At 45.3% G+C, this 18,060-nt stretch overlaps 1 long non-coding RNA gene across 1 annotated transcript; it reads right to left on the reverse strand.

Annotated features, from left to right (window-relative positions):
* Positions 1–7,254: 7,254 nt before the first annotated feature.
* LOC134927222 (uncharacterized) lies at positions 7,255–18,060 on the reverse strand. Its single transcript, XR_010177579.1, has 2 exons — positions 17,877–18,060; positions 7,255–8,580 (listed from the first exon to the last, which is right to left on the reverse strand). It is a non-coding gene; the product is annotated as an uncharacterized LOC134927222 (long non-coding RNA).

The following is an 18,060-nucleotide window of genomic DNA, read 5'->3' on the forward strand; positions in this document are numbered from 1 at the left end:
TTGCAGTTTATCGCAGTGGTGCAATCGGGTCAGAACTGCGCATGCGCCGGCACATGACAAGCAAAGGCGGTCACTGGGGGGGGGGGGGACGGCGGCATTTGGCTGCCATTTTGTGGGCGTGGTCCAGCCAACGCAGGCGTGGCCGGATCGAACGGGGGGCGGGCCGCAGCTGCTGCGTGACATCACACTCAGCCGCTGCGGGCCGGGTGCGATGAGTAGCTCCCGGCCAGCACGCTAAAGCTGCGCTGGTCGGGAACTACTCTTGAGGTGCAAAGGCATCGTCGCTGTGCGAAGCCTTTGCACTTCTGCGCGGGGGGGGGGGGCGGCACTGACATGCGGGGAGGGATAGCCCTGTGTTGGGCGTCAGTGTGAATGATCGTAGCTGTGCTAAATTTAGCACAGCTACGATCATCTCGGAATGACCCTCCATGTGCACTGCAGGTGGGGCAGGTATAACATGTGCAGAGAGAGTTAGATTTGGGTGGGTTATATTGTTTCTGTGCAGGGTAAATACTGGCTGCTTTATTTTTACACTGCAATTTAGATTTCAGTTTGAACACACCCCACCCAAATCTAACTCTCTCTGCACATGTTATATCTGCCCCATTATGTCAGGGGAGGAGAAGAGGCTCCAAGGCATATGATACAGAGAAAGAGAAAGGATTCCTGGGTGGCAACATATAGATTCTCACTGGGGAATTTTCCGACTTTTTTTTAATAAAAGGGAAAACCAGAATCCCTAATTATAATAGTATACTGGACCCTATTCAGTATGAGTTGCAGATTTTTCCAAAAAGTAGAATTTGCAACAGCTTCTATAGCATGCTAATCGGTGGCCAGCGACACAATCCCAAAAGAATTGTGTTCGCTTCACTGAGGCTAGGTTGCACATGCAGGAAGTCCACCGCAATTTTTCGGGTCGCAGCGGCCGCATGTGACGTCACGTGGCCACTCTGAATACGGTCCAGACACGACTCTGTTGTCCAGACCACGCCCCCACAACACTGCCCCCCCCCCCCCTTCCCAAACGACCGTCACTGTCAATGAAAATGAGAATGCATCCTCCCGGGATGCGATCCCATTTTGAGCCTCGCACATGCACAGATGGCCAACGATTGGCCGATCTGCGTTTTCACAGCATTGCGATCCGTACTGAATGAGAGCCACTGTACGCTGTTTAGACACAATTTTGTGTTTTTCATGTTCCTTAAAAAAATATTTCCTTAATAAAACATGTAACTTATTAGGCAACCAAAGTTGATTTATTTAGATAAAATCCCCCATATGACTGTTATAGCCCCAGCAATCATGCCGAAATGTGACACAAGGCAGACGCACTGTAGACTCATTATTATGGCTGATAATGTAATTCCAGTCTTTTCTTTTTTTTTTTTTGTAAAGAGCTCTGGAAAACTGCAATTAGCATCTTGAAATCCTTTAAATTATTGTTATTATTGGAAACAAAGCAGACGCTTTTCTGGCGTAAATCTCAATTTGGGATTCATGTGGCTCTTAAAGGTTTTTTCGAAATGAGCTTTAAATCCAGACATCTTATTGCTCTGTACGGCTGGCGGGGAACACAGCTTGTTCCCTGGAGATAACACTCTGGAAATGAATGAGAAATTAAGTAAAGTAATTGCCAATGCACAAACATAATAAATATAGCATTTTAATAATATTATATAATATATTAATAATATAAATCATGATTTTTCTTTTAAATTTCATTATCCATATTCATGAAAAAATTCTGTCTTCTAATAACAAATGCTGTGGGCAGGGGCATAGTTATAGTGGGTACAGGGGGTGCTATTACTATGGGCCAGAGACTTAGAGGGTCCACCTTTTGGGCCTGACTCAACTGCACCAGGTCATAAAGTTGTATACTAGGTTCCTGCAATTGCCCACTAAGCACTATGTGGCACAATCACGTACCGGATTACCCATAAGGCAGTACAGATGGCTGCCTAGGGCCCAGAGGGCCTAACTAGACTTACGCACCTCCATCCGTTTTTTCCTACCACGATTTCTACAAACATTTCCTGTTCGATGACCTTGTCTCAGGGTTCATGCGATACCCCCGATTTTGTGAGAACCGCTTTAGGGAAGAGGTAATGGTGATGGACGCAACGTACAGTGGCTCCTTCCTGCTGCAGTGCACTATGGTTGTTCAAGCTGGGTACACACTGAGCGATATACCGGCTGTTCAATCAAATGTCCAATATATTGTGAGTCCATTGGCGGGTGTCTACTCCCAATATACAGATATATCGGCGCACCTGGCTGCATGGGCGGTCTGCGGCCAACCATACACTTGCTGCAGGGACTGCCGGTGACGGATATCTCAACTGGGAGATATGTAAATGTCTGTCCAGTAGTGATGCCAGGTTCGACATATAGGGCGGAGTGTGTATGGACTTACCAATTGTCAGATAGATAGGCCTTCAGCCAGGTGTGTTGGAGGGTGTGTACTCCCAATATATAGATATATCGGCGCACCTGGCTGCATGGGCGGTCTGCGGCCAACCATACACTTGCTGCAGGGACTGCCGTTGACGGATATCTCAACTGGGCGATATATAAATGTCTGTCCAGTAGTGATGCCAGGTTCGACACATAGGGTGGAGTGTGTATGGACTTACCAATCGTCAGATAGATAGGCCTTCAGCCAGGTATGTACCCATCTTAAGACACCTGATTGGTGGAGCCCAGCACATGCTCCTCTGACCCAAGCAAGGGACGGATCTACACCAGCTTGTGGCTGCAGCAGTCAGACGTCATGGAGGAGGAGGGAGCTGCTGCCATCGCTAGAGCAAGGTAGGAGGAAACACATTGTTGTGTGCCACAGATTGGCTATGTGACCTCTACTCCTTTCCCCCACGTGTATATGTAACCTCTCCTGGAAATATCTCTATATGTGACACTCTATGTATATGTCTCTGTACTTATAAAATTGCTAAAATCATGTTATTTTGACCTGTTTACATGCATTCCAAAAACCAGAGTTTGGTTTTAAATCCAAGTTTCGAAGTGACAACAGTTCAGAGCTGGGACTTGGCTCCACTCGAAACCTCAAAGTGATTCCGAATTGGGACTCAGAACTCGTAAGTTCGGGTGTGTTCGTATTTCCAGAAAAACGGTACCGCACATCCCTAGGTATTGTATCATGGCCCTCATTCCGAGTTGATCGGTCGCAAGGCGAATTTAGCAGAGTTACACACGCTAAGCCGCCGCCTACTGGGAGTGAATGTTAGCATCTTAAAATTGCGACCGATGTATTCGCAATATTGCGATTACTAACTACTTAGCAGTTTCAGAGTAGCTTCAGACTTACTCTGCCTGTGCGATCATTTCAGTGCTTGTCGTTCCTGGTTGACGTCACAAACACACCCAGCGTTCGCCCAGGCACTCCCACCGTTTCCCCGGCCACTCCTGCGTTTTTTCCGGAAACGGTAGCGTTTTCAGCCACACGCCCCTGAAACGCCGTGTATCCGCCCAGTAACACCCATTTCCTGTCAATCACATTACGATCGCCGGAGCGAAGAAAAAGCCGTGAGTAAAAATACTTTCTTCATAGTAAAGTTACTTGGCGCAGTCGCAGTGCGAACATTGCGCATGCGTACTAAGCGGATTTTCACTGCGATGCGATGAAAAATACCGAGCGAACAACTCGGAATGAGGGCCCATGTTTTTCATGGTGATCTTGCATTTAAAGTTCTTTTTCCTTAACATCAATATTGCTATGCCAAGTTTTAGGTTGTTTGGTGTAAATGATACTTGGAATGGATGTAGGAAAAGATTGGGCAATACATTAAATGTCCTCTAAGCACATTCTGCAAACCATTCCCACGGACGTGTCAGATCAGCAATCAACACAGGCAGTCACCTATCATTAAGGTCTCAATGGTTAACCAGTGAGAGACCCACACACACGCAGCAAAGAAAAACAACACATACCAGTATTTGGCAACAGGTATCCCGCCAGACACACCCGGTGTGTGGGCGATGGAATTTATCATAAGGACTGAGACTCATTACAACAAGACAGACTTTTGTGAGGATTCTTTTTAAAATCTGTATAATTTTGGGGAATGAAGCTGCAGGCACACCGCAAAATAAACCCATGTTCACTTTCAGTATGATTGTTACAAGCGTCCATTGTTTTTTTCCATTTAATTACATTAGTTCAGATGAATCAGGAGTGTAAGGGGGGTATTTAGTTAGGTCCGTTTTTTTCGCCTAGATGAAAAAAATGGGACTTTCCGCCATTTTTAGGGCAAATGGGGATTCGCGGGCTGTTTTTTTTTGCCTAGTCAAAAAATTCAGCGGGAGTGAAAAACATGTGGATATGCGGATCCACGTTTTCTCACCTGCACCAGCGAAAAGGCATTTGCGAAAATTTCACAAAAAACTGTGAAAACGGGCCTCAATTGAATAGGCAGGGGGGGCGAATTCAATAGCTCCGAGATTACCAGAGTTGATTGAATATCCCCCTTAGTGTTAAAATACAAATGTAACACAACTGCTCTGCTGAATACACCACCAGGCTAGCACCTATAGGGTTAGAAATAATGTGTGTGTAAATAGCCAAATTACTGTACTTAACCACTGGTGTTGGTTAATTGATAGATAGCAGGTACAGTTGTACTCACATGTACACTGGTGATGGGGCATAGGCCCTCATTCCGAGTTGTTCGCTCGCTAGCTGATTTTAGCAGCATTGCACACGCTAGGCTGCCGCCCTCTGGGAGTGTATCTTAGCTTAGCAGAATAGCGAACGAAAGATGAGCAGAATTGCGAATACATAATTCTTAGCAGTTTCTGAGTAGCTCCGGACTTACTCACAAATAGCGATCAGTTCAGTCAGTTTCGTTCCTGGTTTGACGTCACAAACACGCCCTGCGCTCGGCCAGCCACTCCCCCGTTTCTCCAGCCACTCCCGCGTTTTGCCTTGGCACGCCTGGGTTTTTCCGCCAACGCCGTGAAAACGCTGAGTTTCCACCCAGAAAACCCACATCCTGTCAATCACACTACGAACACTTCAGCGTGGAAAAAACGTTGTTCGCTCGTGAGTAAATCTGCTAAGTTCTTAGTAAAATTACTAAGCGCATTCGCTCTGCGTACCATGCGCATGCGCATTTTCCACCTATTCGCTACGCTGCGAAAATCAGCAACGAGCAAACAACTCGGAATGACCACCATAGTGCATATAGGCACTGGGTAATGGTGCAGGAACACTGGAACCAATGTGAATTGCAGGTAATTGTAGATCTCTCTGGAGCTACATAGGAGACTTCTGTCTCCCAGCATGTCACTATTCACAGTCTCACATAGTAAAACCAAAATGAACCCTGCAGCCATCTTGGGATAGAGCATGAAGCCTCCCTGGAGAACAGGAAGACTGGAGTCTTGTCTTTCAGCACAGGGCCCTGAGCTTTACTCACAGTGTAGTAGAGGTGGTCCTTCCTGCTGCACTTTCTCTATTCACTCAGCCTCAGTTAGGAAGGGGTCAGAGGAGCGTGTGCTGAGTCCTGCAGGGAGGAACTTAGCACATGATCTCTCTGCTGCAATATCATTTGCTCATATTGTCTGTCGTTAGAGAATAAAAGTTGACTGAAAGCTTTGTACAAAGACTGTAAGATCACCGGCATTTTAAGGAACATATAGCATTGCAGATGCAGTTGGAGTATAATGGTTACAGAGCCCACACATTCTATTAAAATATCTATAAGGCTACAATCTGTAGCATAATGGGGGGCAGGGGCGGATTGGCCATATGGCTTACCAGGAAGATTCTGTCACGCCTGAGGGTTGGGTTTGGCTTAGGCAGGCGTTTGTGGGTGGAGCTGAGTGTAAATGAAACGAGGAGGCTTTAACCAGGAATGGTGCATGGATGTTGATATACAGTGTGTACAGAGCCGGCCCTAACCAATATGATGCCCTAGGCAAGATTTTGGCTGGTGCCCCCTAGCACCACCGCTGGTTCTGCCTCTGACCTCGCACATCTTTCCCAGCACCATTACCCCTCACCCATAGCAGTCCTTGTACCCCCTATATTTTAAATAGGAACAGTTCTCACATTTGACGCACAGCCCAAAAAGGGGCATCTTCTTGCTGGGAAGGGACATGGCCACACAATAGTAACCCTAATTCCAATTACGCCACACAGTACTGCAACTTTATTCACATTTTATCTTGCAATAGTGTCCATAATTCATATTACATCCCACAGTAGTATCACTTTACCTTATAAACGTTATTCCTCACAGTAGAGCCCCTTATTCACATTACATCACACTGAATTGCTCCTTATTCACATTACACCACACCTTATTGCTCTTTATTCACATTAGACGACACAGTAGTGCCCTTTCTATTTGCAACGCCACATAGTAGAGCACCTTATACACATAATGCCACACATTAGTAATGCATTTATACACAATTCCACACAGTAATGCCCCTTACACATATGAGACACATTAATGTCCTTATAAACATAATGCACCTTACACATTATGACAACCTTTATTAATGCCCTTTTACACATAATGTCCCTTACACACATGCCGCACATTATTAATGCCCTTATACACATAATGAGACACATAGTGCCCCCTACACATTTGCTGCACATTATTAGTGCCCCTATACACATAATGACACACATACATTAGTACCCTGTTACACATATGCCGCACATTATTAATGCCCTTATACACATAATGACACACATAGTGGCCCTTTACACATATGTTGCACATTATTAATGCATTTTTACATGACACACATAATGCTCCTTACACATATTCTGAACACTACTGCACAACCAACCCACTCACATGCACACAGCACTCACACTTCCACTAACACTGTGACCTCTGCCTCTGCTTGGATACAGATGTGTCCTCACAAATCTTGCATCAATGCTAACGTCGGGCACTTTTTTTTATAAAAAAAGGCATCTTATTTGCATTGCTATGTGGCTAGGATGCACAACCAGCTTCTGCTGATTAAACTGATATGCAGCATGCCAATATACTGTGTGAGACTGTGGCTGTATCTGCATATGAAACGCTACATACAGAATATAGGCATGTCGCATATCATTTTAATCAGCAGAAGATGATGATGCCCCTAGGCATATCAAATGCCCTAGGCAATTGCCTAGTTTGCCTATGCCTATGGCCGGCTCTGAGTGTGTACTTTGAAGAATCATTGGTCTTGTAGCAGTGATAAGCCTGGAAGCAGATATAATAAGAATAAAACTTTTATTAAGAATAAAGTCTGCAGGTCACTGCAGATTCTGTACGATGAATAACAATACCAGGCTGACAACTAGAAAGTTGACCGGAATGAACCCGGACTGATGACCGGTATGGAACCTAAATGATGACCGGAATGGAACCGGAATGGTCTTTAGTGCTGACCAGGCTGGATCTGGAATCTTGACACTGGAAGTCCTGAAGATAGGCAAAAGTTCACATCACAATAGAGACTGGAATGGCTGCGATACGGACTGGAGTGCTGACCGGGCTGGATCTTGACACTGGAAGTACTTAAGATAATTGCAAAGTTCTTTAGTGTTTATCAGACTGGAACTTGATCAGAGCAATGCAGAGTCCTTGAAAGTTATCAGACTGGAACTGGATCATTACAAAGTCACTGGAATGAAGGAGCTCAGCACAGAGCTGTTACTTCCTGAGCAGAGAATGTTGTACTGAACGATTTGGTAATCCCAGGAAGTTCCTTTTATACTTAGAGTGTGGATTCATTGGATGCTGCAGTCAGCTGATGAATGGAGCTCCAGGATTGGGCAATGGAGGATCAGCTGATGGAATCCAAGATGGCAGGGCCCATGTCTAGACTTGGAGGGAAGCACCAGGAAGTGAGCATAATAGAGAATGAACACTGAAACAATGAAAGACAGAGCTGTAAAGCGCTATACCCAGAGACAGCGGCTGCTGCAGGAAACCTCATGTGGTATCAATGCTGGCGGACCTCTGGGAGCGATGTGTGGACACAGACCTCTGCGCCAACCAGGACAGACACCGCATAGGTAAGAAAGAGGTTTTATATGTCCGGAATGTCACAGATTCCTGGTAGGCCAATGTGTTTGTGGCCTGTTTTGTGTGTTGTCATGTGGCCCCTCCCCTTACATGACAGGCAGCCCCCCACACTCATTAAACTGCACTGTCCCCATTCATTCTGTTATTCCATCTCTGCAGGACAGCAACTCTGCCATCCAGTGATGCTGCCATGGCTACACGGTATGTTCTACCTTTTGTGCTGCCATGTCGGCCCACTTCTACAAAATTATACAGGACCACTTTTAGTTCCCATACACAGCTGGTCTCAGACACAACTGCAGCAAAAGAGGCAAGGAAGGCCGCAATTGCATATAATCAGGCCCTATGAGGAGGGATCACGCCCCCCTCAACAGACCTCACCCCTTCATTAGACCACACCTCCATTAGGGCTGCTTCCATAAATTTCCAGAGCTGGTTTTCCATCCCAATCCAGTGGCTAACGCAGGATTTCTAGATGGAGATTTCCAAATGCAATCCATAATCTCACACTCTGCGGAAAATGGAATACAGTATTAATATTTAACACTACAGATGGTCTATAGCAGAGGTTCTCAAACTCGGTCCTCGGGGGCCCACACAGTGCATGTTTTGCAGGTCTCCTCACAGAATCACAAGTGAAATAATTAGCTCCACCTGTGGATCTTTTAAAATGTGTCAGTGAGTAATTAATACACCTGTGCACCTGCTGGGTTACCTGCAAAACATGCACTGTGTGGGCCCACGAGGACCAAGTTTGAGAACCTCTGGTCTATAGTATAGGCTGTATCAAATATATTTTAATAATATAAATAAGTAGTCAGGAAAAGGTTAAACATAATATAATGTAATAAATAAATAAATACACAAACCTAATAGACCCTACACTTTCTAAGTACACATTCTCCCACCTAATGGTAAGGCTCTTGTCTCTTCTTCCTGATAGCTACTCTCTGGTTCAGTGCACTGATTGAGGACTCACACATATAGCAAACTTGGTAGAACAAGCTGCTACAGAACCACTGGGCATGTGCAGCAGCTCTGCTCTGTCCCTTTAACTGCATGATGTGGTGGCAGCTCTAGCAATCACATTATATACCATTGCTACTGCACTGTCAGAATTTGAGCCACTTGCAGAGAGGAGGGGGGTTTCTAGGCAACCGGAAACCCCCTGCGTTTGCCTATGCCAATCCGCCCCTGATGGTAGGGTGACCACAATGATGGAATGTAAAGGTTTAGTATGTCTGTTTTGATGCACACATCTCAGTTGCAGAACTCCACTCACTGGTTATCATTTACAACCATTATTGTGTGTGTGATGTATTAAATGTGAATCTTTAAATTTGTCCATGTTTAGCCCTACATTTATTTAAACTAATAGAGAAATTGTTCAGTGCGGATCTTACCCCTTAAAGATTAACAAATGTGTAGATTTCCTCTAACAAATGTTTGTAAACTGGTATGTGGATGGTTACCCCGGATCACACCATCACCATACATACAACGTTCACTTGAAAAAGGTCATCAGTCCCGGAGGTGTTGTGGATATATCGCCTGGAACCGCGTCAGGGTGCTGAGCGCTAACATTGTCAAGCGAGATACTTTTCAGATTGCTCTTTAGTCTTTGAGCATTTTGTCTTTGGTGCCACTGGTGATCTAATCATGGCTTGTTGTGCCATAGCCCCACCCACTCGCTCTAGGTTTTTTTTAGCCGGTGTGAGCAGGAAAATTTCAGTTCATTGGGGGAGAGGGAGCGATGCAAGAAGTTCCTAAAGAAGAGAAGCGCCATTGGGGAGAAGAGGCACCGCCGTCAGAAAGAGGCCAGAAGATGCCGCAGGGCCAATTAGTGTTGTAGGAACTACATGATGTTGCATTGTAGTCCGGCTAGGTTGGGCGGCATACATTGTCCAAGTGGCTGCAGTAGAATAGGTATTGTGGAAAAGCTGCAGCTGCGTTCTTTTGCAGGTGACAATGCTTGGTGGAGAGTATAGCTCCCCGTGTTTGTTTTCTTTGTAGGCCAGGTCTATTGACGCACGTAGGTGCAAAGACAGACTGTATTTTCCCAGTAGGCCAGTTTATACTGTCTGACTGGTGGAGTTGGGAGTCCCTCTGTCACTCGCTGCCTTGCTGTAGAGCAACAGTGAATAGACGCTGTGTGCATGCACACAGCGTCTATTCACAGGAGACAGAGGGGGCATGTCAGCAGCTTACAGAGCTTACAGACATAATAATGAATATGGGAGGTGTGACAGGCGGTTGCGGCAATCCTGGGAATACACACTCCTTTTACCAAGGACACGCCCCCTTTTCAGGCATGCAGAGGAGTCCAGAGTCTCTGATAATGTAAATTGGGAGGTATGCATTTGACACAAAGAATGCCTGAGACTCGTGTGCTAGAGATGACAAATACCCGATCCAGCAAATGGATAGACGGACTGCCCCTTGTGGTACCTCCCTTGTGGTATCTGTTTGTGTGGATCTGTATTAACAGTTCTTTCTATATCAGGGTCACCAACCTGTGTTCTAGGACCAGCTGCACTTCATCTTCATCCAATGTCATAAAAGTGAGCGCAGGTGGAGAAAGATGAATTCCTGACTACACCACTTCCACTATACCTCCCACACGTGCATGCTGAGCACCACACACAGAGTATGCAAAATGTTTTAAATGTATTTGTATATTTAAAAAAATAAAGCAAGTCTTATCTTCCCCCTGGTGAAAATATATAAATGCATGGCTCAAAGTGGTTCTAATATTACATAGTGGAGGACCACAAGGGCAGAAATGCCTTGGCATGGCTTCTGGCTTACCGGATATTTGCAAATATACGTACTTAGATCTCTGCATTTCTACTATCATATAGAATGTAAATATTATTTACTGGTCCTTGGCAGTGTGCTGGGGGCAGAGCCGGATTAAGGGGGGGGCCCTGGGGATAAGTACCCCGGGCCCCCCTTCCTAAAGGGGCCCCCCACCACAGATCGGAGATCTTACCGATCTGCGGCGCTGCGCTGCATTCCCGGCTCCCCTGGCAACCTATCAGCTGAGCCGTGGCGCCGGCGCCACCTAACAGTACAGGACAGCTGAGCGACGGCTCAGCTGTCCAATAGTGTGCTAGATAGCAGCCTGCGGCTCTGTCACTGAGCGCGCAGGCTGTTTGAAAGAATATACAGAGCGGCGTTTGCTTCTTAAAGGAACGCTCACTCTTCTGTCTCCTGCTCTACAGCAGCCTGCCAGCAAAAGTAAGGCTAGCTGGCTATATCATTATGGATCACGTTTGTGTGTGTATATATATATATATATATATATATATAGTGTTTATATATATAACTATGTGTATATTTCTGTGTGTGTGCATATACAGTATACAGTATGTAAACATACTGTATATGCATGCATATATATATATGTGTGTGTAAGTACTGTATAAGTGTATGTATATGTATATATATATATATATATATATATATATGATGCTAGGGTGTCCTCCTAGTTTAATTTAGGTGGCTCTCCACAGGCTTTTAAATTAGTATGAATCTGTACCCTGAAAGTCTGCGGAGTGCTGACGGGATACCTATATATGTATATTGTGTGTATATATATATATATATATATGTGTGTATATAAATATATATATATATATATAGTCTATATATATATATATATATATATAGTCTATATATATAGTCTTTTTAAAACATCCGGCACTCATATAACTCATATAACTCATATAACTCGCAGTGCAGCTGCTCTGGTGCCCTCCCTGGAAGCAGATGTCCATGCAGAAAGGCAAATATGGGCGGCACTCAGGAGACTAATGGGTCCTACAGACTCGGCGATGTGCCGCCAAGCTGCCCGACCGCCGATACGGCAGACGGGCGACCCAGCAACGGGGGGACAGTGACGGGGGGGGGGGGGGGGAGTGGAGTTTCTTCACTCCCCCCGTCACCCGGCTCCGTAGACGTGCATGCAAATATGGAAGATCTCGTCCATATTGGCCTGCATGCACAGCCGACGGGGCATCAGCGATGAACGAGCGCGGGGCTGCACATCGTTCATCGCTGGTGCCTCCACACTGCACGATATGAACGTTATCTCGTTCCATAATGAACGAGATCGTTCATATCTTGCAGTGTTATCGCCCAGTGTGTAGGGCGCATTAGTTGCAGGTACTTTATTGGAGACAGATCATCCATATATATATATATATATATATATATATATATATTATATACATACAACACACATATATATTTACAGATATATATATATCTGAAGTGCCCCGGGCCCCCCATAGCCTTAATCCGGCTCTGGCTGGGGGATTTTTTGTTATTGTTTCTAGTCTTGGACCAATAAATTGATTGACAACCTACATTCTGTCTATCACTGTTCTGAGAGGCGGGTATGGGATCACTAGTTGCAGGGTATGCTGAGCCTTGTAGGGACATATTCGAGGTTCTCCAGGTGAGTTAGTTATCAATTTAGAAATATATAAATGTATATGCTATTATTATTATGTAGTGTTAGAAAATAATAAATGTATGACCAAAGGTGGGTGTTATTATCATAAAGGGTATCCGTTCAGATGATCGACCATGTTATGGTCGACAGTCATTAGGTCGACCACTATTAGTCGACATTTACATGGTCGACATGGACACGTGGTCGACACATGAAAATGATCGACACATGAAAGGTCGACACATGAAAAGGTCGACATGAGTTTTTTAACTTTTTTTTCTTTTGGGGAACTTTTCCATACTTTACGATCCACGTGGACTACGATTGGAACGGTAATCTGTGCCGAGCGAAGCGGTAGCGGAGCGAAGGCACCATACCCGAAGCATGGCGAGCGAAGCGAGCCATGCGAGGGGACGCGGTGCACTAATTGGGGTTCCCAGTCACATTACGCAAAAAACAATTGCACTAATTGGGGTTCCCAGTCACATTACGCAAAAAACAACACCAAAAAAAGTAAAAAAAAAAAAAGCATGTCGACATTTTCATGTGTCGACCTTTCATGTGTCGACAATTTTCATGTGTCGACCATGTGTCCATGTCGACCATGTCAATGTCGACCAATAGTGGTCGACCTAATGGCTGTCGACCATAACATGGTCGACCATTCATACCGGAACCATCATAAAGCAGGGGTAGCCAACCCTGGTCTTCGAGAGCTGCCAACAGTTAACATTTTCCAGGTCTCCTCACAGAATCACAAGTTAAGTAATTAGCTCCACCTGTGGATCTTTTAAAATGTGTCAGTGAGTAATGACTGCAGCTGTGCACCTGCTAGGTGAGCTGGAAAACGTGTCAGTGAGTAATGACTGCACCTATGCACCTGCTAGGTGAGCTGGAAAACGTGTCAGTGAGTAATGACTGCACCTGTGCACCTGCTAGGTGAGCTGGAAAACGTGTCAGTGAGTAATGACTGCACCTGTGCACCTGAGGTGAGCTGGAAAATGTGAACTGTTGGTAGCTTTCGAGGATCAGGGTTGGCTGCCACTGTCATAAAGTGTAGGACCACCAAAATGAAAATCCTCCTACAGGGACGGGACTTGACAGGGATGTGGCCGGGGTCAGGAGACCGCCCATCACAATACCGATGCCTACATCCCGCCCGCTTAACATCCCGACACTCGGCATGCTGACTAACAGGGGGACTATTTCCACTTGCGGGTGTCCACGACACTCATAGAGTGGGAATAGAACCTGTGGCAAGCACAGCTCGCCATCGAGCCCACAAAGGGCTTCACTGCGCTAGCCCCCCCACCGGAATTCTAATCCCCAGGATCCCAGCGTCAGTATTGAAGGCTGAACAGGGCTGGGCAGGGGTGGAGACTTCACTGACCTGGCATATGCTGGGTCCAAAAAAACTAGTACAGTGCAACAGAATTTGCTGTTTTACATAAGAAACTGTTAATAAATAAATAAATAAATAGTACTGTTAAAGTAGGTTTGAAATAAATGATGAAATGGATATAATTGAAGATATCCATTGCTAGCTTTTTACAATATGATTATAATTGCAATAAAATTGATGACAAGGTGCCACCTAGTGCCATAAAGTGAAAGTGCAGTATGTGTTAAGAGAGTAACAAATGCATACTGTATTTCTGGAAATGTGAATATTGAATTAGCTTATACTGCCACCTTGTGGTCAAGTTTAATAGTCATTATTATTATTATTATTATTATTAAGCTAAATAATACCCCTTTCACATCGCAAACCCGGGTCAGATCGGGGATTTGAACACGGCTCCAACCCGGCTCCGACCCGGGTAAGAGACGTCCACATCGCAATACTGACCTGGGTTATTGCCGGGTTATTGCCGTGTTGGTGCCTTTTAGCTCAACCCGAATCACCCATGTTAAAACCAGTGTGATGTCATTTTAAAAGGACTTGATTGGTTCCCAGTTTTTGCCCATTCAGCTTCTGTGCCCATGTTCAACTGATTGTGTGTTACACTTTTTTCTTTTTTTTTTGTGTGAAAAATTACAATTCAGTAGAGTTTACAAAACAGGTGTGACACCTTTTTACTTTACACCTGTTTTCCTGTTTTGATTATGTGCATACGTACTTTGTAATTGGGCGCTGCGAAACCCTTGTGGCGCCATATAAATAAAGGATAATAATAATAATAATAATAATACAAAACAAGAACTGTACATACAAAATAACAATACTATGTTAATATATAGCATATTATAAATGTTTTTAAAATTTTCTAAAACAGAATAACAACAGCAACAACAAGTCTGCAAATACTCTGGTAATAAATTAAAAGCCAAGGAGATTAAGGTAAATTTTCATACACCGGAGCATTAGGGTCCACCGGCCTCTGTGTGGGGGGTGGTTGGGGATGACTATACTCATACAGTGCTGGGTACTCCGGTGCATTAGGGTCCACCGGCCTCTGTGTGGGGGGTGGTTGGGAATGAGTATACTCATACAGTGCTTGGTACACCGGTGCATTAGTATCTACCTGCCTTTGTGTAGGGGGTGGTTGGGGATGACTATACTCATATGGTGCTGGGTATGGTGCAGGATTAAAATGGGGATATGAGTGACTGTATTGGGGAGGCATATTATGTGGGTGCCCTAAGCGTTGACTTTGGCTACCAAACAGAGATATGAGAAACTCCTGGTTCTCCCTCTGTAGCTCACGAATATGATCCATAAAATTGTTCTGTATGGTTTGTTCCGCTGCCAGGACACGGTCTATGCGAGCATCTTCCCTGGCTGCCATGGCTGCGTCCATTTGCTCAAGCTTATCCAGCAGAACAGTCGACATGGCTATAGCTGCCTGTTCTGTCTCATTAGGCCTCCTCCTGCGTGGCGTTACAGTATAAGCTGTGGGTGCAAGAAATCAAAAATTTCTTAACAAATGTGAATTGCAGTGAGGCTATAGAAAACTGCAGGGATGATAGCAAGCGTGTCTGTGGTCTCCTCCCACCTACACACTGCATACACTGCAACATTTATCATTTTTTATATTAGTTTAGTTGTAATTCATCTCCAATTACTTTTGAATATTTTATTGTTTGGCCACTTACTACACGTTTTCTCTGGCATATACATCGGAATCGGGTGACAAGTAGCCAAATAATAAAACAAGTGTATGTCCAGATTTTGGTGAAAATATATAATCGTTAACTTACATGATCCTCGTAAAGGCTGCGTTGGGGTTGTTGATGTTGGGGTTGTTGCGGCCACACTAGGTCCAGGTTGTATCTCATCAGCCACCTGTGTTGTAGGCAACACACCGGCTTCTCCCATCAGCAGTAGATCTTCAGCCATGGGTGTTGGCTCATCCACAAGCAATGCAGGTGACGGTGACGGTGGCGGTGGCGGAGATGACTGTGCCTCTGGGGTCACTACAGGACTGAGGGGTTCTGCAGCACAGGCATGGCTAGTTTCAGCGGATGACAATGTCACAGGGTTGCTTAAGGCGGTATGGCCAAATGCATGGGCACACAACTCCAAATACTGCCAATCCATGCGGACAGCACCACTGCGGTTCCTATTGTGGTCGTTAACCTTGTGAAATTGTTTCTTGAGTGCCTTCAACTTATTGACCACCTGCTGTTCGGATCTAATAAAGCCTGATGCCGCAAGCATTTTAGTGATGCTGCGATATGTTATCGCATCCCTGACTGTACCCGTTATCTGCCGACGTATTTCCTCCTCACCCCTGATCCGCAGCAACTCCCTGACTTCCTCATCACCCCAGTTTCTCATGGTTAATGAGGTCCAATGGAGTGCTGAACTGGTCCAAAGGAGTGCAGAGCTGTGCAGATTGCTTTAAGACACGTATGCTCGCAGTGCAGTACTGTAAACAAACCTCAGCTGACTACAAACAGCCAATCAGCGCTATTGCTTCAGAGCCGGGTGGAATATCCCGGGACTGTACCTTTTTAGAGCAAAATAATCCGGGTCCGACACGTGTACAACCCTTCTTTTAACCCGGGAACAAATACCGGGTTGGACGTCCCGGGATATTCAACCTGGCGCATTCACACCGCACCTCTACCCGGGTCAACTCAGCAGCAACACGGGAAAAAGCCAGGTTATTTTGGCGATGTGACAGGGATCTATACATCATCACTTAATTTATAAAAAAGCAGGTAAAAATTACCATTTTCTCCTACTTTTGTATAAATTGTCAAGGCTATTCACCATTCATGTAACATAGAAGATCCTGGTTACAATTCTCCCCCGATAATTTCCACAGTCCCAATTTTTTTGTATGGGGAAGTAGAAATTATGTAGTTCCTCAAGTTCTGAAAAAGCATTTTTTTTTTCCGGAACTTGTTTGTGAAACTGTATGCCATCCTGAGATTACATGGCAGCTTGTGCAAAAGAGAGATCTTTTTAAATCCCCACGGCACTCCTGGCACCTCCCATTTGTACTCACTGTTTCTGCTCCACCTCCGTCTCCATCGTCAGACCTCCAGGCATGTGGTAGCAAAGCCTCTGCGCTGGTGTCCTGTGTAACCTCCTCTTGGAGTCGGTGGTCAGTAGCCCCATACATCAGGATTCGCATTATCCAGGTGGATTTTTGGAATTACCTCGGGATCTGGGGGAAGAGCTTTTGTGTGTGATGGACAGCTGACAACCTCTGTCTGTGTAGCTGATGTAGCTTGTGCAGAGGTGAATATTATTGAAAGAAGCAAACTGCCGGTAAGAAGTCCCAAACTTCCAAAAAGCTGACTCCACTGAAGGAGCTGCTTTTCGGAAGTTATACTTTAGGTTAGGGAGCATGATGAATGCCTCTAAAATCATCTTTGAACTCGCAACGAGTTAAAAACATATTTATCACAATTGATAAATACTGTATGTCATGGCGAATAGGCCCCTTAGCAACTGAATGGGACTGGAATATATTTTGGATCTGGTTATACCACCATAGACCAAATAAAGGCTTTCCTGGCTGGAAATTGCAGCAGCCTTACACCGTGCCGCCCAGACCAGGAAGCCAAGGTAAGACCAGAACAACTCATTACCTTTGGCCCTGCAGTGTTCTATCAGACAGATCTACAGGACAAGTTGTCTCATGAACATGAATGTGTTGATGACTTTGCTGCACGTATTGTCCAGACCGGTGACTGGAAAGAAATCCTGGGTCTTCTCAGGCCGCTGTGTGACTCACATGACTTACAGAACAAAGGGGTCCAGTTACTAACAGTACTCTGCTCCCTGCGCTAATCCTCCTCCTGCTTCGCCTGCTTAACGCTGTGTTTCTGGGTGCAGTTACCGCTTCTATTACTAAGATTCTGCTAGACGAAGCGGCTGAACGGTAACTCACCCTCTCTGCGATGACTGTCCTAGTTCATAGCGCTGGTATACTGCGCATGTGCAGCCTCCTTTGGCCAATCCCAGACGGGCCTGCTGTGATTGGTTGAGAAACGCTCCTCACGCACAGACTCCTGGGAACTTTTTGCCCAGTTAGAGTCAGGCATTGTACATCCTCACATGCTGCGCTACATGTG

The sequence above is a fragment of the Pseudophryne corroboree genome, chromosome 5 (assembly GCF_028390025.1).
Source record: "Pseudophryne corroboree isolate aPseCor3 chromosome 5, aPseCor3.hap2, whole genome shotgun sequence".
Lineage (NCBI taxonomy): Eukaryota > Metazoa > Chordata > Amphibia > Anura > Myobatrachidae > Pseudophryne > Pseudophryne corroboree.